At 47.1% G+C, this 23,720-nt stretch overlaps 1 protein-coding gene across 1 annotated transcript in view; it reads left to right on the top strand.

The window, feature by feature from the left end:
• Positions 1-23,720, top strand: part of TSHR (thyroid stimulating hormone receptor) — a 632,465-nt gene that overhangs the window by 267,705 nt on the left and 341,040 nt on the right. The gene's annotated exons all lie outside the window — the stretch shown is intronic.

The following is a 23,720-nucleotide window of genomic DNA, read 5'->3' as shown; positions in this document are numbered from 1 at the left end:
CTGAAGCTGAGAGCACGGGGGCAGTGCTGAGAGGTAATACCCCTGTGATGATGTCAGAACAGTCGGTGCATTCTAATTGGTTGTTTGAGGAGGAGTCAAGCTGTGAGCTATGATGCTGTCGAATATGGCGAATGCTCTGGAGTTGCAGCCACTGGGAGAGAAGATGCCCAATTCTAGGGTGGGGAGTTTGAGAGTACTAATGATTCTTTAACATTTAATTATAATATGAAATAAGCTATCCCTGCCTGCTGTGGCCACTAATGATGGGTAGGGGTAAGGAAACAGTGACGATGTTGGTAGCTAGTGAGAAGACACTAGAAATGCTGGAAGACTGTCAAAAGGCAGTGTTAGTGCAGGAAGGCACTGGAATGCACTTCTCAGGGGCTGAGAATCAGAGTGGAAAAAGTACCACAGTTACTGTTAACACGGATGATGCAAAAATACATGATCAAAACTGTAGGGCTGGATGATGGGTTTTGTTGCAGGACTTTAGAATCACATAATCTGTTTCAGAGAAAATGATTTAGCATTTGGAAAGTAGAAACACAATTTGTATTCTTTGAGAGTGGTCTATTTCGATTTGTGAAGTGTCTTTCTTCCAACACTTAACTGCATAATTAAATGATCTCTCCCCAAATTCCATAAACCATCATAAGACCTGCAGCAATGGAAGACCCATAAAAACTGACTGTGGCTTAAAATGATCCGTACATTTTCCCTCAAATCAAAAACACCCTGAAAAACAAGTTGATGTATCGATAGCTTTATTGTTGACCAGACCCAAGGCCATCCACAAACTTTGGAAGCATGCTTGGAAGGGAGCAGGTAATTTCAGGATATCTTAAATCTATTATTTGAAGCATCCCTGACAAGAGATCGTGAAAGATCGCAACTGGAGCTGTCAATAACATGAACAATTAGGGGGCAATAAAGAGGACTCTTTCACAATCTACACTGCAGGTGACGATGAGATGGAAGTAGAAGCTTCCAAAGCCAGGATGGAGAGCAGGTATGCTCAGTTCCAATAGGATTCTGGGAATCATGGCAAAAGTAGGGAAAACAAACCCCGTCTCCAGTCAAATCTGACAATACATGTCAGGCGGGCCACTTTTAATCCATCCTCCAGCTGAAAAATATCGGACAGGCTGGAGACAAGTGAACACCCCCGGCACCCTTTCACAAGTGGTTGCAGCCACACTGCACCTGCCTGCTGCGAGGTGGGGGTGGGGTGTCCATGCCACTGTGACACTTCGCCACCTTGTCACCGGTATACTGTCTTTCAAAACTCTCTTTTTTGTATTTTTGACTCAGCTTTTTGCCAGCAACTTTCTACACTGTTGCATAGCAGGCCTACATTGATGCTTAGCATTGCCAATAGGACAGGAGCAGGGGGCTGGCATGCGCACACAATAGCTGCTGGTAGGGTTCACGCACAAGGCCCCTCCAAGTGCAGAGCAACTGCTGGCCCCTGTAGACAAACCAGCAAGCATGAGAAAGGAACCTACAGTGATCTCGAAACCACAGAGCTCAAATTAAGCGTGTGCTGGGTCAACAGCTGTAGCACACCAGTGGCAGGGTGTACTAGGTAAAGAAGTCCAAATCGTAGGCAAGGTGGTAGGTTCCAAGATGCCATTTATTATGTCCAGTTCCAGGTAAGTAGAAAGAAGGTAGATAGTAATAAGATGGTAATCAGGAGCAGCCTCTCATCTTCAAGTGACACTAACCAAGACCACACACCAACATTCCGTGACATCATCCTACATTCTCCAGTCATTCAGGCTGAACAGAAGGGAGAGTATTGGTGCAAAGAAAGAAGGGGAGAAATCACGCTACAACACAGGGTCTCCTCGTGCCACTGATAAAAGCATTTTTAAGATGTTCAAAAACAAACAGTAACATAACAAATTTAAAGAGGACTAGTTCGCAACAATGCACAACCAAAATAATCAGTAAAGTAGAGGTGAACTAGAATGCTGTTGCATGCATGACGGATAGGCCAAGAACATTCTTAATCAATCAATCAATTAATCAATCAGTAGATTTGTAGAGCGCTTCTGGTCACCCATAACAGTATCTAGGCGCATCCTCAGTTTCTTTATTTGCTACTCTTTAAGAGAAAACAGTGAGGAGGCATGCATATAATGCAACCCTGAGCCCTTTTTTGGGGGGGGGGGGGAAATATGTCTTTATAAAGTTTTTATTATGCAGCTTTTACATTGGTGGATGATTTTCACTCAACCATATCCTTTTTCATACCACTTAAAGCGAATGAATCGTATATAAAGTGTTGAACTGTAAAACATCCTACCATTCATTCCTCCACCCTCCCCCGAAGCTCTCACGTAAGAAGGGATCCCAACTTTTCTGTGCTTATTGCTGTAAAGGTGGGCAGACTAAGTCACCCATTCAGGGGACATCTGCAATCTATTCTGTCAAACTAAAGTGTGCCTTACCCTTCACTCACTATACCGCCCTCCTTCTCGGCCCAAATTCTCTACCCTACCAGGCTGGGAACCGGCCGGGCCCAGCAGGTCTCATATTATCGCTCCTCATGCAAGTAGCACCTCTAGCAACTTGTCCTCCCTTCTCGTTTTTATTACATGTTCCTTCTCTGACCCGGCCCACTCCCGCAGGTCTTTTTCCCTGGGATCACTAGGCGCTGTTTTGCCACTGTTAGGCCCAGTACTGTGAAACTTCTACTTAATTTTTGCTGTGGGTCATCTGGTAATAGGCCCAGCAAACACTGATAAATCATCAAAGGTACATCCTATCCTATCGCTCGCTTAAGCTGTGTTAGTATTTCTCCCCAGAAGTTGGCTACAGGCGGGCACAGCCAGACAATGTGTAGAAAGTCTGCCTCAGGTGCCTTGCACCTCGGACAGCGTGGTTCTCTAGTCATATAGATAGCATGCAGTGTACATGCAGTGTACACTCTGTTAGTGAATGGTGCAGTCACTTCCTGCACCCGCCGTCCAGAGTTGCCAATAGAAGCCAAATGTTCAGGGAAAAAAAGGAAGGTGCACTCGTTGCAGAGTCAATCAATCAAGCCAAGTTCGTTCCAAAGTTACTTCATTTATTTAATCAATCTTTAAAACTGGCACACAGCCAACACGTTTCGTTCCCAATTTGCCAGAGGGAACTTCGTCAGGACTCTTCAAATATCCAGCTGATCAGGCCATATGATTTAAAATGTTAGGTAGATGTAGACATCTGTAGGCACAGTCAGCCTCAAAAAGCAACACCAGTGTATAGTAAAAATCTCTCACCCAAGAAAATCCAGAGTGAATATTAGAGATCAAAGCAAGGTCCAGACCATCACTATTAATTCGAGGGACTAATATAGCTCAAGGTCCTTATATACGACCTTTAAGGCAGCAAACTTTCGCATAACGGCATGGTAACCGACAGGGTCTGGACCTTGCTTTGATCATCTCAAATAGACACGCATCCTATTTCTTTTCTCATAGTTATTTAACCCACGTACATTCCACAATACAATTTAATCACCAGTTTTCTGTCTGTCAAGTGATAACAGCAAAAAAACGGGGTGCATCCCCAAGGAGCCCTGGCAGCATCCAGCATGACCCCTGACATGAAAGATTCCAAGCACAGGCAGTAGCCACACACCACTCCCGATGCAATTGATAAACAAGAGGACAGTAAACCGCGCCCCAATTTCCCTCCCTAACCTGCAGTCCCCAACCAAAACCTGTATAGTTACACCCAGTGTTATTCTTGACCAGACCACCAGGTTCGCAGGTCCTTGTGGGTCCCTAATATGGTCCCAGCGGGGCATCACAACATGGTGCCTGGACTGACTGTGTTTGTTAGCCCCGCCTTGGGTCTCAGCAGGCTCCAGTGTTCTAAGGCCCAGCCCACTGCGGCCCAGCAAAAAAAAATTTACATGAAAAATTTTATCATTCTGAGGCACATCCTCAAGTTTTACATTAATGAATTTGGATACAGTGTGCATCCCAAGTAGTTTTCTGAAATAGAAATCCCCAAAAACAACTTCTATAAATTCCAATGACCTGTCCACTTGCGGCTGTAGCTTGGCTCTGTTTTGGTGAAGATGTTGCTTTAAAATCTGAATGTTCAATCCGAGGGGAACCCTTTCAGCCTGTGTTTCTGGGACTATGCCCAGCGGTGTGTAGGAGTTCTGTGTCTCAATGGGTTCATGCTCTATCAGCAGTGTGCAATCTGTGCTGACTAGGATCCGTCATTCATTTCCTTCTGCAGGAGTACCCCCCTTTGGCTGAGGACCCCCCTCAGCGCCGCTTTGATCATCTTGAGCCCCTGTAGCTTTGCTCCTTCCATTCAGACCCTAGGTCCATTCGCTGCAGGCCTATTGATTCTGTCCAGTCTTGTGAAAAAGCACGCTCCCCTCCCACTGGACCTGGAGCCTTGTGGGAAACATCAAACTGTATTTTATATTGTGTTCACGGAGTCTCCTCTCAACTGACAAGAAATTGTTACGTAAGTCCTACACTCTCTGGGTGTAGTCAGGATAGAGTTGAACTGGAGTATCTTCGTACCTGGGGGATCCATGTTTGCGAACGTGTTGCAATATTATATCCCTGTCCCGATAATTAAACAGACAGGCTATAATGGCTCTTGGAGGCGCTCCAGGGCACGGCATTGGGCCCAAAGCTCCGGAAGTCCTTTCAATGTTGAATAATGTGGATAATTGCATCTGGTATAATGCTGTGATGATCCATTCCTTTAAGAACAAGTCAGCAGATGGTCCCTCTGCACCTTCCGGAAATCCGAGGAAGCGCAGATTGTTCCTCCGAGATCACCCCTAAGCGTCTTCTTGGTGCAGGTCGATCTGTGTGGCGTGGCACTTAAGTCAGGCACACAGTTGTTTGCAAACCGTGTACTGCGGTTTTCAAGGTAACCAGGTCCTCCTCTGCCGTCATGACCCTGTCCGCTACTTTGCACAAATCTAAGCATAGGTGGTTGATGTCCATTGCCATTGAATCCATTTTTGCTTCAAGAGTGACTCTGGATCTTCCTATGGCCTCCAGTATGCCCGCCATGCCCTGTGTCTGCTCCCTGGGCCCCAGTTGGGGCCTTGTCTCACATTCTGTCCCCGGGGTCCCCCCTCCCGGGACAGTGTATTACACAATCTTCTTGGACTGTCCCCCCCAAGAGGGGTTTGCCTTTTACCATTTCTATGCACCTGTTGAAGGGGAGGCCTGCCTCAGTCTGGTGCCCAGAGGAGGGCGGGTAGAGCCGTAAAGCCACTGGCCCCTCAAATCACCTCTACTACCAGCTTAAGTTCTTCAGGGCTCCAAGCATGACCCCCGCTTTCTGCGCAGGTTACCTCACTCCTTCTCAGCATGATTTTGGCGCAGGATCTTAGTACAACAGCCCCTGTACGTTCAGTATCAGGCCCCTCAGAGGGGTAGTTGGGTTGCCCCGTGTGTAATCTACAGATTCACTTGTACCCGCTAAGTCTTGTGCATTTATCATTTTGAGGGGCACCCTGATATTCCTGGTCCCTCTCAATATCGTTCACACCCCTTGGACTGTGCAGGCCTTAAAACCTCAACCTCTTGATGTCAGCAGTGTTGCTAGGATTATTTCTTTTATTACTTTTTTCGTCCTTTTCTTTTTTCTTTTCACCTTCCTTTCTTTTCACCTTCCTTTCTTTTTCCTTCTTTTCGTTTTCCTTCTTCCCTTTCGTCTTCCTTTTTCCTTCCTTCTTTCTTTCTTTTTATCATCCTTCTCTTTCTTTTCTCTCCTTCTTCCTTCCCCTTCCTTCTTTTCTTTTTTCTCCTCTTTTCTCCTCTTTTTTCCTTATTTTCTTTTTCTCCTCCTCCTTTTTTCTTTTCCTTCCCTTTTCCTTTTCTCTTCTTTTCCCCTTCTCCTTTCTCTTTTTTGTTTTCTTTTTTCCCGTTTCCCTTTTTCTTCCTTTTTTGCCACTCCTTTCGTTCTTTTCCCTTTCTCTTCTTTTTCTCCTTTCCTCGTTCTCCATATGTTGGAAAGTGGGTTATTGGTAGGGGCAAATGTAGGTCTGCCATTAGCAATAAGGCCACTAACACATGATAGGACTCAGCATAGGTCTTAGAAAATTATTCCTATGCTCAACCCTTGGTAACCTGGCTGCGGAGATATGAATTTTAAAAGATTTAAGAAAATATAGCACTTAGAAGATTATAGCACCATATTGTGATACCTACTCGCGATAGACCGGGGCATAGTCAAAGTTTCAGGCCGGGTGCGATGGACGAGGTCCCGGTCAACTTCCCTGGAGCGGATTTAGAAAATTTCTCAAGATCGCTTCATCAGAGCAACCCAGGAATCCAGACCAGGAGCAACCGCGAGAGCCAAGCCGCCTGCCTTCCATCGCGTACCGGCCTGGATTCCTGGGTTGCCCCGCTGAAGCGATCTTGAGAAATTTTCTAATTCCGGTCCAGGGAAGTTGACCAGAACCTCGTCACAAGTCAAGCCGGCGAACCCTCACCGGATCCGGACTGGATGGGAGCTTTGAGGACCCTCGGAAAGAAAAGCTCCAGAAAAGTTTCTAAGTGTGAAGGTAGAAACTGAGACCGGGGCCTGCCGGGAGCTGTAGCCGCTCAGGGCTCCATCGTCCCCGGCATGAAACTTTGACTTTGCCCCGGTCTATCGCGAGATGGTATCACAATATGGTGCCATACTCTTCTAAGTGCTATATTTTATTAAATCTTTGAAAATTCATATCTCCGGTTCCCTACATTGGATTTGTGTTATTTTGGTGTCATTTTAAAGATAAACATTTCCTATTTATACAAATTGGTGTTGGATTTTTTTTCTTAAAGAAACCTTTATTTGACTTCAAAGAGTTACAGACATGGGCCTACAACCCCTTGGGCTGGCCACTAATTAGTATGAGACGTGTCATTTCACCGTTATACAGAAGTGTCAATCAAAGGATCCCGTCAACCCATCAGCACTCTCAGTGAAGGCAGAAGCAGTAGTTGAGTGACAATATGAAATACGGTTTCATTTTCCATTTAAAACTAATAAACATTACACACAAACAAGGCAATAGGCATTGTGAATATCAGGACGCGCTCCCCGGGGTAGGAAATCAATGACCTGCGGCAGAGAAGGGAGGGGGGCACGGGAACAGAGGAAAAATCAAACTGTAACCTACTCATAACCTAACAGATGAGGAATGTTCAGCTAGGGGACAAAGGAACATCCAATACAATAGCCAGAGGAGGGGCACAGATGTCTCCGCGATAAGAATTCCACGGACCCCACACCTCAGTCCATTTCCTAGGCTTGCCTCTCGCTACGTACACTGTCTTTTCTCTAAACATGCACCAATCCATATTCTCCTTCCACACCGAGACCGTGGGCGACCTCTGGGAACCCCATAACTGTGCGATGTTGCGTTTAGCCACCATATTTCCCAAAGTTGCCCACTGCGTCTGTGCCACATTATAATCGTTTGGCTCCCACACGTTCAGCAGACATCTCCTAGCTTCTGGAAACAGAGCAACATCAGTGACCTCTTCCATTACAGCATGCACCCGACGCCAAAAGGGAGCCACCTCAGGTCATTCCCATATAACGTGAAGGAAAGTGCCCAGCGAACCACAGCCACGCTTACACATCCCATCCACGGAGAAACCCATGCGCATCAGGCGGGGACCAGTGACATACACTCTATGGAGTATCTTCAGTTGTACGAACCGAAGGCGGGCCGGAATTGTCACCTCCCTCGGGGAGGCTATTGCCGAGACCCAGTCCTCATCATCTAATTCCAAACCGTCAGCCACCCAGATCTCCCTCAAGTGGGTCAACAGGTCCGCCCGGTCGTTGATAAGCTTTTTATAGATCAAGGAGATTGTGCTGTCAGGCACGTAGCCATCGAGCACCCTGTCCTCCAGTGGGGTATTTTCCGGGATAGCAGTAGCATCAGGGAAAACCGAGCACAACGCATGACGGACCTGAGCATACCGGAAGTACTCCCTATCGTTCAGCTTATATTCCGCTTTCAACATTTCAAACGTTTTAAACTTCCCTTTCACCCAAAGATCACTCACCTTACATATGCCAATCATATCCCATTTCTCAAATCCTTTAGTTTTCCACAAACAGCCCAGCCTTTCTGAAGCATACAGTGGAGTCGCTCGAGTCAGGCGGTCCTTCCAACCCATCGCAGCATTAGCAGCATGCCACACACGTACCGCTATCTTTGTTGGGCCTGTCAACTGCACACCAGGAGACTTCGAATAGAGCGCTCTATTATAATCCCCCCCAGGCAATAGCATTTTATCCATCTCGAACGCCGGGTTCAGGGCCGGTCCGTACATCCCGTGGTTCACCGCCGCCAATTGGGACGCCCAATAGTATCGCTTGATATCGGGGAGTGCAATACCCCCATCATACCAAGTGAGTGTCAATTTTGCGAGAGCGATTCGCGATTGCCCGTCCCAAAACAACTGCCTCTGCAAGCTCTCCACCTCACGGAAATAGCGGGCCGGTATGACGTCGAGTGTATTTTGCAGTGCATACAGGAATCGTGGTAGCGACATCATTTTAAACAACGCCGCACGTCCGAGCGGCGAAAGCGGAAGCCGTCGCCACCCCGAGACGTCGGCCCTCAGTCGTTGGAGGGGGGGGAGTAAGTTCCGCTCATAACGGGCCACAGGGTCTAATGTTATGAATACTCCCAGGTATTTAAACCCTGAATGCGAAATCTGGATAGGGCAGCCACGCGGAAGGAGAGGAGCATCCCCTGAGAGAACATAGACGCATGACTTGGCCCAATTAATGACCAAGCCAGAGTTGCGACCAAATGAGTTCAGAACATCAACTAGTACAATTAAAGACTGCCGGGGAGATGTGAGGTACAGGAGAATGTCGTCCGCATAAAGAGAGACGCGGTCCTCAAATTCAGGCGTCCACCTCATGCCGCGCAATGAGGGCTCCCATCGTAACCAGGCAGCCAGAGGTTCCAAGGCAAGTGCGAAGAGGAGGGGCGACAACGGACAACCCTGCCGCGTGCCTCTTCCCAACGCGAAGGGTGTCGACACTCTGCCATTCACCACCACCTGAGCCAACGGTTCCTCATACAACAACTTTACCCAACCGATAAACCCGGGGCCAAAACCAAATTTCGCGAGCGCCGCCCAAAGATACGGCCATTCTAGAGTATCAAACGCCATTGTGGCATCCAAGGACGCCAAAACGGCCGGTTCACGTATGTACGCCGCTCTGGCGAGCACTCCATGAAGACGCCTCAGGTTCAGAGCCGTATTACGGTGAGGTATGAAACCGGACTGGTCCGGATGGATCAAGTCGCCAACGACCCTGACCAGACGATTAGCTAAAACCTTAGCCAGAATTTTGGGCTCAGCATTTAACAGTGAGATGGGCCTGTAAGACGTACACCGATCCCGCGGCTTCCCCTCCTAGTGAATCACGACTATTGTAGCGAGACGCTGATCATAGGGGAGGGAGCCCACGTCACGTGCTTCAAGAAACATTTCGCAGAGATGAGGGGCCATCTTGTCCGGACGCAATTTATACAGTTCGATGGGAAGGCCATTGGGACCCATGGCCTTGCCAGAAGCGACCGAGCGAATAGCCAAAGCAATCTCATCAGGCGACAACGTCGCATCCATCAATACCCTATCCGCTTCTGACAAAGAGGGCACACAATATCTCTCAGCAACAGATGAGAGTCATCCTCAAGGCAATCCGAGACTGGAGAAAATACTTCGCGGAAATAAGTCGCGAAACATTCAACAATTTCCACAGGGTCAGTCACACGCACGCCATCCGTTCTCTCAATAACCGGCACCACTCGACTCGCTCTCTCTTTCTTGTCCAACCATGCAATCAATTTTCCAGCCTTATCCCCCACATCGTATAAGCGCCCTTGTTGCTCTCTACTCATCACTTTGGCAGCATCAGTAACCAACGCTCTATAGTCAAGCTGCTTGAGACTGAGAACATGCAACTTATCATTCGTAACACCCAGCTCCAGGTCCCCCTCCAACTCGGCTATTTCGTTTTCAAGGCGAACCACCTCTTCAGTCTTGCTTTTCTTGGAGTGGGAAATTAGAGAAAGATCACTGTTTTGAAGGCTTCCCATAACGAGACAGCAGATGATACTGACCCCACATTTTCATTGAAATAGCGCTCAAGAGACTTGACCAGGTCCGCCCGGATTTTAGGATTACGCAGGTACCAAGGGTTAATCGGTGCTACCCTCCCCTCAGCCCCGGGGGTGACCTCAATGTGCAACAGTAGTGGGGAGTGATCGGAAATACCCCGGGCCAGATGTCTTACTTCCCTAACCATCACAGCTTGGGCCGCCGGCATAAGGACATAATTAAGTCTCGATAAACTTCCATGAGCCCCCTGAGTGGAAAGTGTACTGCGCCTGCCCTGGGTGCATTAATCTCCAGCAGTCTATCAGTCCGAGGGTATCTATGAACCCACTCAGCCAGGCCTGTGCTCCAGCGAGATCCCTGGGAGGGTGACGATCCGCTCTACCGGAGACGACAGAATTAAAATCGCCCCCCATCACCAGAACCCCCCCCGGGAGTCCCAAGACCATTCGCCCCAAATCAGCGAAAGTTACGGTCTGCAATCCTGGTGGGATATAAACAGAAACGAGCGAGACGGTTCTGCCCTCCCATCGGCCTACAAGTGCAGCATACCGCCCTCTGTCATCATGAATCATATCGTCTACCTCCAACGGGAGAGAGGCTCTTAACAAGATGCCCACCCCCGCGAGCCAGAAGTGAAACCAGAATGAACAACGAGACGATATCCCCGCCTATTCATAGCATGGCAAGAATTCCCAATTAGATGCGTTTCCTGCAGAAAGACAATATCTGGCGACAGCCGTTTCAAAAACTGCAGCACTACTCCACGTTTAATCCTATCCCCCAAGCCATTCACATTCCATAAGAGTACTCTCAATCCCCTACCCCCATCCCAACCCCGCGCACAACTCCCTCCCCCCAGAGAACACCAGTCGTATAGCGTTACGTTGCCTTGTAGAACAATCAAACATTCCCCAACTCCCCCCTCCCCACCAACATTGCCGTTACAACTCCCCCCTCCCTGCACTGATGAGTACAAGCCCCAGCTAGGCACGCAGAATACAAGGGTTCGCTCTTCTGAAACGAAAACTAGAAGGAAGTTGGCACGGAAACTGCAAATACAAAGACAGAGTTTATTAACCCTTAAGGGTGGTCCTACAACCTATACAACACTCTTCAGTATTGCATAGAGTAGCACAAAGAACTTGCATACACAGTCCCCTTTTATACACAACAGAGGGGCTCATAAGTGGGTGGATACAACATGAGGCAAAATGCATTACCTTTTATGGACATTTTCGATACAGAATCAATATGTGGGCGGAGTTAACGATCTCCTGAGCCCGCGAAAACATGGTCAAACAAGGACTAACTGATAACAGATGTGGTCAAGTCTGGGCATGCGCCAGACGGACAAAGGAGCTATTTATAGACTGTTACTAGGCAGATTACAAGAGCAACTAGCGAAAAGGAAGGACTCTTCTCGTGCAAAGCACGTGGAGACATGACATTACAAAATGGAGTCCAGACATTAGTCAACATAAGAAGAGACCTTTTGTCTAAGGAAGGGGAGTTCATGTCTTTAGTGAATGCTTAATCATATCGCTGTTTTAATTTTCAACAGACGACCCTTTCAGCATTTACTGAAGACATTCGGCTTATTAGGATAATCATCATATATATCAATTTTCATCATCTCTTCCACCTCTTTGGTTAAATGTTTCTGATAAGTGACATTGGCAATAGCTTTCTTATCAGGAATACAGAATGACACACATAGAGAACAGAGTAAAGGACCACACTGGACACAGATGCAACAGGAAAACAGAACTGCTACAATAATGCAGAGACCAGTTAAAACCTTCCATCCCCATGTAGTGATCAATGCCCAAAACCATCCAGAAAAGGTCCAAGTGCCATTTTCTATATGAATCTCAGCTGCGATTTTATGCAATTTATTAATAGCGTTATAAACTGATGGCGTATGGTCAGGAATGAACACACAACAACTACTTCCGATAATTTTACATGCTCCACCTCGGTCAGCTAACATAACATCTAATACCATACGATTCTGTAATGCAACAATTCTGGTAATTTGTAATTCTTCCGTAAGATTCCCAAGAGCAGCAGCGGTCTGATTCGTCACAGCCTCTAAAACTCTTGTTAACCTTCGAACCTTCCTACTATTTAGGGCAGCTCCAACAAAGAAAAACAATCCTAAATTGAAATCAACATACTGCTGTAAGCTAGTATCAGTTTGATCAACATCATCAATAGATAGAGTACGTTTATATCTATTTACAGTCACATTATTCAACAACTTCAAATCTTTATGATAGGATGCAGGTGCTAAGAATACAGGGGGTAATAAAAATGCTACATAGCATACTCCGGACCAGCCGGCTGGTAAGCGATAATAGCCCTTATTCCCACATACGAAGTAAGTGTTATGGGAGGCTAAGAAAGTACTATTATTTAACCCGTCTATGTTCAATACAATAATGCAGTCACTAACACCAACAGGAATATAACCCACACTCTGGACACACAGGTCCGCTTGAGCTTGTGCCACTTGAATCACAAATTGTTCCTTCCCTGCAGTGTCTCTGGTGTTCGTGAAAATGTAGGGGATCGATTCATTGTCTGGTCGATATTCTTCCCACTCCCATATTGTCCCATTCGCTTGTGGATAGCCTTCTTTATCTTGATGACATTCCCTATTAAGTCTGAAAAGTAATCGTCCCACTGTAGGTTTCCGTGTGGCAAAAAGCAAAGTGTACCATGCTCTACAAGAGCCATTATGAGAGAAAGGAAGAGGTATGAACGGCGTTCCTCCTTTCTTCTGATGAGCTGGCATCATACCACATATCCAACAGTTCGTAGCGTTTGTAGCAACATGGGTATGATGCAACATCTGGATGAAAGTATTATTCAAATAAGACTGACGATGCTTCAATTCTTGATACGGAAGGGTATAAAAGTAGTGCTCCTCAGGCACTGGAGTGGTCAAAACAAGCAACTCACGGGCAGGAGTCACATCCTCAACAAACTATGTGGTTATACCAACAATAGCTACAATGATAATAAAGCTTGTTGCACAAAGAATCTTCTTTTTCTCCATCTCGTAATAAGAAGTCAATATCTTCCTGAAACTAAAGGGTTGTCAGAACTCTTCCCCTTAGGCAGCCGTTGATTTCTTCACCAGCGGGCCAAGACGGGTGTCACTACACTAATGCAGGGCTGATCCCCCCCCTTGCCTCATTGGCTCTCCGTTTCACTAACCTAAGGGCCGTTCTGACAACGTCTTTGGATACAACAATCACTTCCTTGGTCTGAGGTGATATCTTCTTCCTCCAGGAATCGCTTGGTCCGGGTAGAGCTCCTCAATGTCGTTCGGTTCCACAGCACGGCCTTTCTCCGCAGTCAGGATTTCTCGATGGTCGGTCAACACAGCAGGCTCCACCAATCCAGGCGGCACCTTACGACAGTGCAAAGAGTGGATCCAGTTCTTCCGATTGGAAACTCGCACAGCTGTCCTCGTTGCGAGCAGGACTTGCTCAGGACCAACCCATCTCGGCTCCAGACTATTCGTCCTTTCGAACACCTTGATCATAACGTGATCTCCAGGTCGGAGATTATGACCTTCACCCGTGGACCGATCAGGGAGCGCTTCTCGAACCTGTTGATGAATAGAAACCAAATTATCTGTTAACTGTGCCCGTTAATCATTCATCATTACACAAGGTACATCATACACTAACTTCGGTTTTGGTGGACCCCAAATATTCATTGGGCGTCCGAACACGATCTCGTAGGGTGTGAGACCGGTCCGAGAATGCGGTATCGATCTAATTGACAATAATGCCAGTGGTAAAGCATCTGGCCAAGTCAAAGAAGTCGAAGCTTGGATCTTAGCGATCTTAAGCTTCAAAGTACCGTTATATTTCTCAACCAATCCCGCAGACTGGGGGTGAAATACTGCATGGAACTTCTGAGTAATGCCTAGGCCTTTCAGGACATACTTGATAACGTCTGCTATAAAATGAGGTCCGTTATCACTCCACAACAATCTACAAACACCATATCGAGGGAAGAACTCCTTCAATAGCATCTTGGCTGTAGTCATTGCAGTATTGTCTTTCGTAGGGTATGCCTCAACCCATTTACTGAAAGCACAAACCACTACTAGAACATACTTCAGATTGTTACAGCGCTCAAGCTGAATGTAATCCATCTGCAAAACCTCAAAGGGTGCAGTAGGTGTCTCGAATCCTCCTGCTGGAGTTCGTGTACCCTTTCCCGGGTTATACCTCAGGCAAATCATGCAGGTCTGCACTACCCTCTTTGCCGTACTAGCGATCTCCGGATGCTCCCAAACTCGTGTGAGTAATTTAACAATTGCGGAAGCTCCGACATGCGCTAGTCCATGTGCCATCTGAACCATAGGTTGTACGAAGGCTGTGGGTAACTTCCATTTATCCATCTGCTTACTTCTCCAACACCCTTCATCATCTAATTCTCCATCATTGGACCATTGCTCCCGCTCCTTATCGGAAGCGGTCCTTTGTATCTCCAGCACTTCTCTCCTAGCATCGTGCCATCTTTCTGTCTGCGACTTCACAACATACATTGCAGTAGAACCAGGCTGCATCGCAGTCTCTCGTGCCACCCGGTCTGCTAAAGCATTCCCTTCTCCAACTTTATCAACCACCTTCTTATGGGCACTACATTTAACTATAGCAATCTTCTTTGGATATGTTAATGCAGTCAAAAGGTTGTGAACTAACTCCCCGTACATTATCTGTGCTCCATGTGACGTTAGAAACCCTCTCTCCTTCCAGAGTAGGCCAAAATCATGCGCTACTCCGAAGGCATAGCGGCTATCTGTATAAACATTCACACACAATCCTGTACTGAGCTCACATGCTCGTGTTAATGCTATCAGTTCCGCTGCTTGAGCTGATTTCTGCGGTATGCGTGCTGGCTCCACTATTGTTTGTAATGTGGTAATTGCATACGCTGCTGAAGTCGTACCATCTGGTAGCTTCAGGCATGATCCGTCCACCCACAGTTCTCCATCTACATCTGTAAAGGGCGTATCCTGGCGATCAATACCACCCTTTGTCTGTTCCTCAGTCACAAGAATACAGTCATGTGCTTTTCGTGCTTCAGACTGAGTTTCCGGAAACGGCAACAATGTGGCTGGATTTAACGTTGCACACCTCTTTAACGTAATATGAGGAGCCAAAAGCGTCAACTCATATCCCGTTAAACGAGCACTGGTCAAATGCTGCGTCTTTGTCTGATTAAGCAGGGCATCCACAGCATGGGGAACTAATACCAACAGTTTGTGAGATAACACAACTCCCTCGCTTTGGCGTATTGACACAGCTGTCGCCGCAACCGAGCGAAAACACCCTGGTAATGCTCGGGCAACAGGATCAAGTACAGCCGAAAAATATGCACAAGGGCGCTGCTTGTCGCCGTGCATCTGCACTAAAACTGATAATGCACATCCATCTTTCTCATGCACATACAGTGAAAAGGGCTTCGTATAATCAGGAGTACCTAACACTGGTGCTGAACAAAGGGCTTGTCGTAACTGCTGGAAAGCAATTTCACACTCATTTGACCAGGGAAGGGGAATCGGAGTGTCTTTTGTCAAAAGTGCTAACAATGGCTTAGCTATGTGCGAAAACCCCAATATCCATTGCCTACAGAAAGAAGCAAGACCCAAAAATGCACGCACATCCTTCTGTGTGGAAGGCACTAGCGTGTCCAAAATTACTTGAATACGATCTGGTGTAAGTGCACGCCCCTCCTTAGACAAAAGGTGACCCAAATAAGTCACCTTTGGTCTACAAAATTGCAATTTCTTCCTCGACACTTTGTGATTGTGCGATGCCAAAAAGGAAAGCAAAGATAACGTACACTTCTCACACAGCTCAGGAGTGTCGGCCACCAACAAGATGTCATCGACATATTGTATAAGGGCGACACCATCAGGCAGAACAAAGGAATCCAATTGTCTTTTCAATGCTTGACTGTAAATACTAGGGCTCTCTGTATAACCCTGAGGGACTCTACAAAATCTATAAGACCTATTATTCAAAGTAAAACCGAAAAGGTATCGGCTATCAGGGTGAATAGGAATCGAAAAGAAAGCATTTTTCAAATCAATAACAGAAAACGTGGTCACCGTTGGCGGGACCAAAGTAAGTAACGTCGTGATATCAGAAACCACTGGATACTGAGGTATCACTATCTTATTCACTTCCCTTAAGTCAATGATAAAACGATAAACCCTGGTATCGGTATCTTTCTTCAAAATGGGTAAAATAGGACTGTTGCAGACATTATAGGGGACTTCCTCCACTACTCCCACCTTAATCAAATCCTGCACAATCTGTATGAGTGCCTCCTCCCCCTCCTGGGAAATACGATACTGAGGGAGGCGCGGTAACACCGCACCCTCCTGGACACTAATGTGGACAGGCGGAATCACCATCTGTCCCACATCAGTATCCGAAGTGGCCCACAAAGAATGAGGGAGTGAAGCTAATGCAGTATCCTCCGCAACCACACACATCCGGTCTGTCATTGGGTGATTATCGTTTAATATCACACGTACTCCTGTAGGGGAGCAGCGAATCGTAGCTCGGAAGTGCTTAAGCATATCAAGACCCATAATGTTATCGGGCGTGTTCGGAGCAAGCAAAAACGGACAGGGTGCAGAAAAGTGGTCAACATGGAATGCAAGGGGTCGGGAAAGAGGGCTTCGAGAGAGTGTACCATCAAACCCTACCGATGTAACCATTAAGCCAGATGGGGGAGCCCTCGGAACCAATTGTTTGGACAGTGCACTGCGAGTAGCTCCTGTATCAACTAGGAACCGATCAGTAGAACCCAAAACATTTGCTGAAACATAAGGACCCTTCTGATCAACCGGTACTTCAACTGATTCCAACCCCCATCCAACGAAATCCTATGCATGCTGCGAATCATGGTACCCAGGGCGGTCATTCCCAGACATCTGATACTGGTGTTGCCGATCAAACACATTAGGTCTATCTCGTTGCTGCACGTTAGGCTCAAAGCGAGCACGATCATTGGAATTCCCTCTGAAATTCGAAAAGCCCTCTCTACCTCTCGGTGGTCCCTGACCACGTCCCTGACGAGATGCATATAATACCGGACAATCTCTAGCCCAATGACCCGACTGTTTACAATACGCACATTGATTTCTATTAACATCTGACCGACCAGAAGGGGGACCATAGAAGCCTCCTCTACCTCTGTCGACACCCCGACGAGGCGGACCATACACTTGTGCTAACATCACCTTAGTTTTCAAATCTTTCGATTTCTTCTCCTCATTCCCCTTCGCTTCTTGTTCCTGACGCTCATAATACTGAGCCATAGTCAGGAGGGATGCCGGAGACGAAGTGGACCAAGAACTTTCACTCGCCTTTAAACGAGCTGCTATTCCCGGTAATAAATTCGCCACATATTTATCGACAAAAAGATGTCGACCCGTATCATCCGTAAGTGACTGACCACTGAAATCATGAAATGTCTCCTCAAAGCGTGTAAAGAAGTCTGAAACTGATTCATCAACCTTCTGTTTACATGAGGCTAACATGTTCCAGTCAATCTTTTTAGGGGGGATAATTGTTTTCAATTTAGTCAGGATAGCAGCAGGAAGATCTAAAATAAGCTGGGGTGGTTTTTGCGTGGGTTTTCTCTCCCTATCCACATCCTCAATCTCAGACCATTTGGCCTTAAAAGCGGCTTGATCATCCAACTTCCGCACAGATCGCCACATATCCGGTGGTAAAATAAGCCCAAAGAACAAATCTATATCTGCTAAAGTCATAGTACAAGAATTCAAGGCCCCTTCGACCTCTTCGTAAAAGGCCGGTGGATTCTTGCGGGGGTCAGGCAATGCATTCTTTAATGCCATAACATCAGCCCTGTGCCAGGGAGTATAAACCCAATTATACACAAAATATCCCCTAGCATCGGGGGAAGATATATCTGAACTGTTTCCTGCTCCTTTAGGAGGAACATACAAAGGTGCCGCCTCTCGCATCGGTTTAGCATGCACTAGTTCGCTCTTATCTGATTGGGAGGTAGATGATTGGTTGCCGCCGGTTGTGAATCCGATTGCTCCTTCTCCCCTGCCTTTAGGCGCGCTCTCTCTTTAAGTTCAAACGCCGCGTCCCGCAATGCAAACAGCCGTCGGACCGCATCGGGTACCTTAGAGGGAGAAAAAACACCGTTACGTAATGCTTTAGCATCTGAAACTACAGCATCAGGCTCGGGAAAAACATCAGAATATTTCCGAAAGGCAGTAATCACTTCATCAGAAAAAGTTGCCGCAAAATACAGCTTCTCTCTATCCTGCCAACTGTCCAAAGATTCCAACAATTCAGCAAGAGATAGCTTGCCTTTAAGTACACGCAGAGAAATTTTCCGAAGCTCACCCATACGCTCAACTGATAACATGGACCGCGTGTCTACCTTATCCGAAACCGATCCAGAATCCTGTGATCTCGGGGCGGACGCGCCAACATAAGGGGGCGGAGAGCGATCTAAAAAATAAAAATCATCTTCAAGATTAGTAAGGACAGGATAAAGTGGCTGGCGGACAGCATATTGACCCGAGACTTGCAACCTACGCTCTTTCTCTTGTCTCTCCGCCAGTTCTCTTTCCTCCCGACGCTTCGCTTCCTCCGCTCTCACATGATCATTTTTCCGTTGCTCTTTATCAAACAGAGCTTTCTCACGTTTCTCTCGCTCACGCACTTCCTTTACCCATAACCGTACACATTCAAACATGTCTTGCCGAGCACGCCGTTTACACATACACTGTTCCACATACTCAATCTTACGCATATCAAACGATCCATACAAAGGCCATCGTAACTCAGGATCCTTTTTGGTGTATTTCCTCCACACTGTGCTGTACATTATAGAGGAAAGACCATGCTTCACATACATATCCCTATTAGGAGTCCCCTCTGGGGGGGCTGGAGCAGATTCCTCGAGATTTAACCGGTTTCCAAAACAGCAGCACCACTTACGGAGTGCGCTAAAAGCAGGCATGCTCAAAAATAATGCAAAATATGCAGTATTATCAAAAATGGCACTTAAACTTTGCGCCATTCAGATTTACACAATTCCGGAGAAATATCTCCACATTACCTGCCTATATGTGTTGCAACGCATATATTCTCACAGTAATCAATACAAAATATGACCGGTCATCACAAATCAAACTCAAATAGCCAACCCAGGCTTCAAAACTCGGAGCAAGTACCGTACAACGGTTCTTACCAATCAAGAGTGTCCAGATTCCAACTGCCAAGTTCCAAAATTCGCCCAAACGGCTGTCGCGGCAAACCGACAGAAGAGGTCTCAGTCGAGGACCGGCGCCACCCAGAAGGTCAGTTCGGAAGGGAAGGAAGAAACCTCGGGATGCCAGGACTAAAAACGCCGCTGGCAGTGATCACATCCCCGGCCAAATTCCTCACCTTCGTCACGACCAATCCTTCGAGCATCCGAGTCGCCGATGAGCCCCACGTGACGGGCGCCAATTGATGAGTACAAGCCCCAGCTAGTCCCGCAGAATACAAGGGTTCGCTCTTCTGAAACGAAAACTAGAAGGAAGTTGGCACGGAAACTGCAAATACAAAGACAGAGTTTATTAACCCTTAAGGGTGGTCCTACAACCTATACAACACTCTTCAGTATTGCATAGAGTAGCACAAAGAACTTGCATACACAGTCCCCTTTTATACACAACAGAGGGGCTCATAAGTGGGTGGATACAACATGAGGCAAAATGCATTACCTTTTATGGACATTTTCGATACAGAATCAATATGTGGGCGGAGTTAACGATCTCCTGAGCCCGCGAAAACATGGTCAAACAAGGACTAACTGATAACAGATGTGGTCAAGTCTGGGCATGCGCCAGACGGACAAAGGAGCTATTTATAGACTGTTACTAGGCAGATTACAAGAGCAACTAGCGAAAAGGAAGGACTCTTCTCGTGCAAAGCACGTGGAGACATGACATTACAAAATGGAGTCCAGACATTAGTCAACATAAGAAGAGACCTTTTGTCTAAGGAAGGGGAATTCATGTCTTTAGTGAATGCTTAATCATATCGCTGTTTTAATTTTCAACAGCACCCCTGCGTGAGCCCATATAGCCCCCCCAACTTGCAGTGTGCCTGTCGCCCTAGCATTAACTAATCTACAAAAAGAAACCCCAGAGGAGGAAAGAGCCTCACTGAGCACCCCACAACCCCCGGGCATTTAAGGATAAGGCACTGAATAGAAACATCGAACCAAAATATGGAAGTGTCATCGCAATGTTCAGCCACCGGGAACCAAAAGTCTAGTCCTGTCCAGCCAAGCCCACTCCGTTCTCCTCGGTCTGTCCCTCTCGACTTCGTCGCTGGGGCAGGGCATCAAGCCAATCTCCAACCTCCTCCGGCCGATCGAAGAAATGTGTCCGATCCTCAAACTCAACACGCAACCTGGCCGGAAAGAGCATCGCATATTTCAGGTCCATGTCTCTCAGTCGCCGTTTACACCCATGAACCCCTGTCGCTGTTTTTGGACCGATTGTGTGAAGTCCGGGTAGAAACTTATATTAGTGTTCTCAAACTTCGTTGGCCCACTCACCCTCGAGGCCTGCAGGATAGCGTCCCTGTCCCTGAAATTAAGAATTCTGGCGATGATGGGCCGTGGGGGAGCGCCCGGTTTCGGCTTACCACCTGGAACTCTATGGGCCGGCTCGACCGTAAAGAATTTACTTAATCCTTTGGGTGCGAGATGGCTGATCACGAGGTCTTCCACGAAGAGGTCAGCCGCAGGGACCTCCGATTTCTCCGGTACCCCTATTATGCGCACATTATTCCGCCGAGCCCTACTTTCAAAATCCTCCAGCCGACGGACAGACAAATCATTAGACGTCCGCAGATTACGGACCTCGGTTTGCAGGTCAGACACGCCTGTTACCAGACTCGACATTGTCAGACCCAAGGATTTGACCTTTTCATTCGTTTGTGAAAGGTCCGCTCTGACTAGTTTAACGTCGATCAAAACCGTGTCCAGTTTATGGGCCAAAGTGTCGAATTGCTGGCCAACCGCTGCTTTCATCTCATCGATGGCACCCATGACGTCCTGCAATGTTAACTCCGTAGACGATCCCGGGCCATCCTTGGATCTCTCCGGGGACTTATGCAGGCCACTAGGGGATCCTTTTGACTGGGTATAGCGGTCCATGTTATTAGCTTGGGTATGAGCTCCCCGCCTAGTCGTCTTGGATTTTTGTTTATCTCCGTCCAATCTAGCCGCCATTGTCTGATGGTCGCAAAGGTTGTCGTCCACCAACACGATTAGCAATCCCCGGAGAGCCGATCTAGGGAGCCTCGGCGATCACGAAGGGTAGTCCTGACTAGTGTCCAAGATCCAGGCAGGATACCCGATCTTCCCACTATAAATGTGTGCTGACAATCCAGGGCCCCTCAGTCAGTTTCAGCGAGGAGACCCGAAACCGAAAGTGAAAGTATGGGGTGTGCACCGGCCTGGGTCCTGCATGCCGTTGTTGTTCACTTTCTGCCCGGGCACCATGCCAACTCGAATCCGGGGCAAGGTCAGGAGTAGGCCGCCAATTTGAAGTCGATGCTATCCCGGTTCCTGAAGTCCAATTTGAATTTGGACAACAGGTATCACCTCCGCATAGGTTCGCCTGTAGAAGCCCGTCGATAGAATCAGGATATATTCAGGATAGACGTGGGAAGTTGTGGAGGCCCTCGGGAGCCCTGTGCCTACGCGGCCATCTTGGTTGCGCGCTAGGCTCCTCCTCCTGGTGTTGGATTTTTATTATGTGTTGTGTTTTAATTATTTACTGAAATGGTGTTTTTAAATGCTTTACATACCTGTCTTTGAAGTTAAGCCTGTCTGCTCGCAGCCACATTACCAAGGGTTGAGCATAGGAATACATTTCTAAGACCTATGCTGAGTCCTATCATGTGTTAGTGGCCTTATTGCCAGTGGCAGACCTACATTTGGCCCTACCAAGAACCCACTTTCCAACACCATATTTCTATTCTCTTTCTTTCCCCTCTGTGTGTCTGCTAACCCTGAGCCCTTGTAATGAAATCTGTGTGATATACCACTCACACAAAAGGCAACAGAAATGCCTTCTGAAGGTTTACACGTCTCTGCTAGTTGTCATGGCTGATGAGGAGGACACATTCTCACTATCACCCTGCATTGATCTACTCAATGAAAAGGACTGATAAATAATAATAATACATATTTGGAAAGCGTGAACATATCACCCCTTAAAGTTTCAAGGTGCTGGTGGCTGTCGGGGAAATTAAGTGAGCTATTGCCTAAAGTCACAAGGCGCTGAGCTGTGCTGCTGCCGGCAGTCGAACAGGGAGCCCCGCGCGCCGGAGTCAGACGCCGATGGCCACTGCGCCACACCTCTCCCTTGATAGGGCAGTTTGGACCACTGTTTTTGAAGGATGTGTTGTTCCTTATATAATGGGTTCGCGCATATAATGGGTTCTAGTTCTCTGAATGCGCCTCTTGTCTTCCACTCTACGTTCTGACTGTACAGAACTGCAGTCTGGACCACAGGCCACAGATAGGATGTTTACTGCACATGCAAAAGCAGATCGAACCACCATAGGAGCTTATATTCCGGCTAAGCCGCTTGAGTCATCCCAACTAAGATATAAGATATTACATGACTGTCTTAGGTACTAAGTCCTTTTTTCTCTGATTACGAGCATGTTAGAGAAGGTCATTCAACCTTTAAGAATCAGTAATGTGGGCACAGGTATGACAAGGTATTTTTGATGTTTTGTACCCATCTGGCTTCTCTTAGTAGCAGGCATGATTGTGCCCACTGGAGGCTGTGCACAGATGACATCCACAGTGTCCCAGACAAGAGCCAGGTCAGTGGGGTTCCTTTATAATTGAGAATAGACACCGGGACATCACAGGTACATATGTAATGCCTGAGCTGGGCCCAGGAAGATTGCTGTCTAAAGTGCCTTTTGGGTTCCTTGGTGGAATGCTGGGTAATTGCTTTTCAGCCTCACGTTGTCCTGTATCGATTCCTCTCATGTAACAATGTGCCCTCCACATCCCAGCAAGCCCTTGAGCTGCATTAGTTTCCGCAGACCAGACCCAGATCCAGACAGAGGCAAGTAGGATGCATGGCAACAAAACTCCTGCCAGGCAGTACTCATCAATAGAGTCCTGAGCAAATAGTAACAGTTGTGATTCCATTGCCACCTTTCTGTCTGAAAATACATTTCCGAAAGTAAATTCTATCTATCCATAACAGCCGCGGTCGGTAGAAGGAGTACCTGCAGGGCGGTGACGTGGGGTGGGGGAGGGTGAGGGGTAGTAAACTATGGATTACGGAGGTTTACAGGTAAGTAAACATATAATTAATAATTGAGGGGCGTCAGTTTTTGGGCTGTGTAGAAAATGACACACCTCTTAGACTATTTGTAACATTATGCAGAATAATTTAAACAAACAGCCCTCACTAAATGTTTGCCTCCCAAAAGGTTGTACTCATTCCTTATTCTGTGTTAGATCATCTTGAGGGTGGGCTGATGG

Source organism: Triturus cristatus, chromosome 9 (assembly GCF_964204655.1).
Source record: "Triturus cristatus chromosome 9, aTriCri1.1, whole genome shotgun sequence".
NCBI lineage: Eukaryota > Metazoa > Chordata > Amphibia > Caudata > Salamandridae > Triturus > Triturus cristatus.
This window is presented reverse-complemented; position numbering and strand designations above follow the sequence as displayed.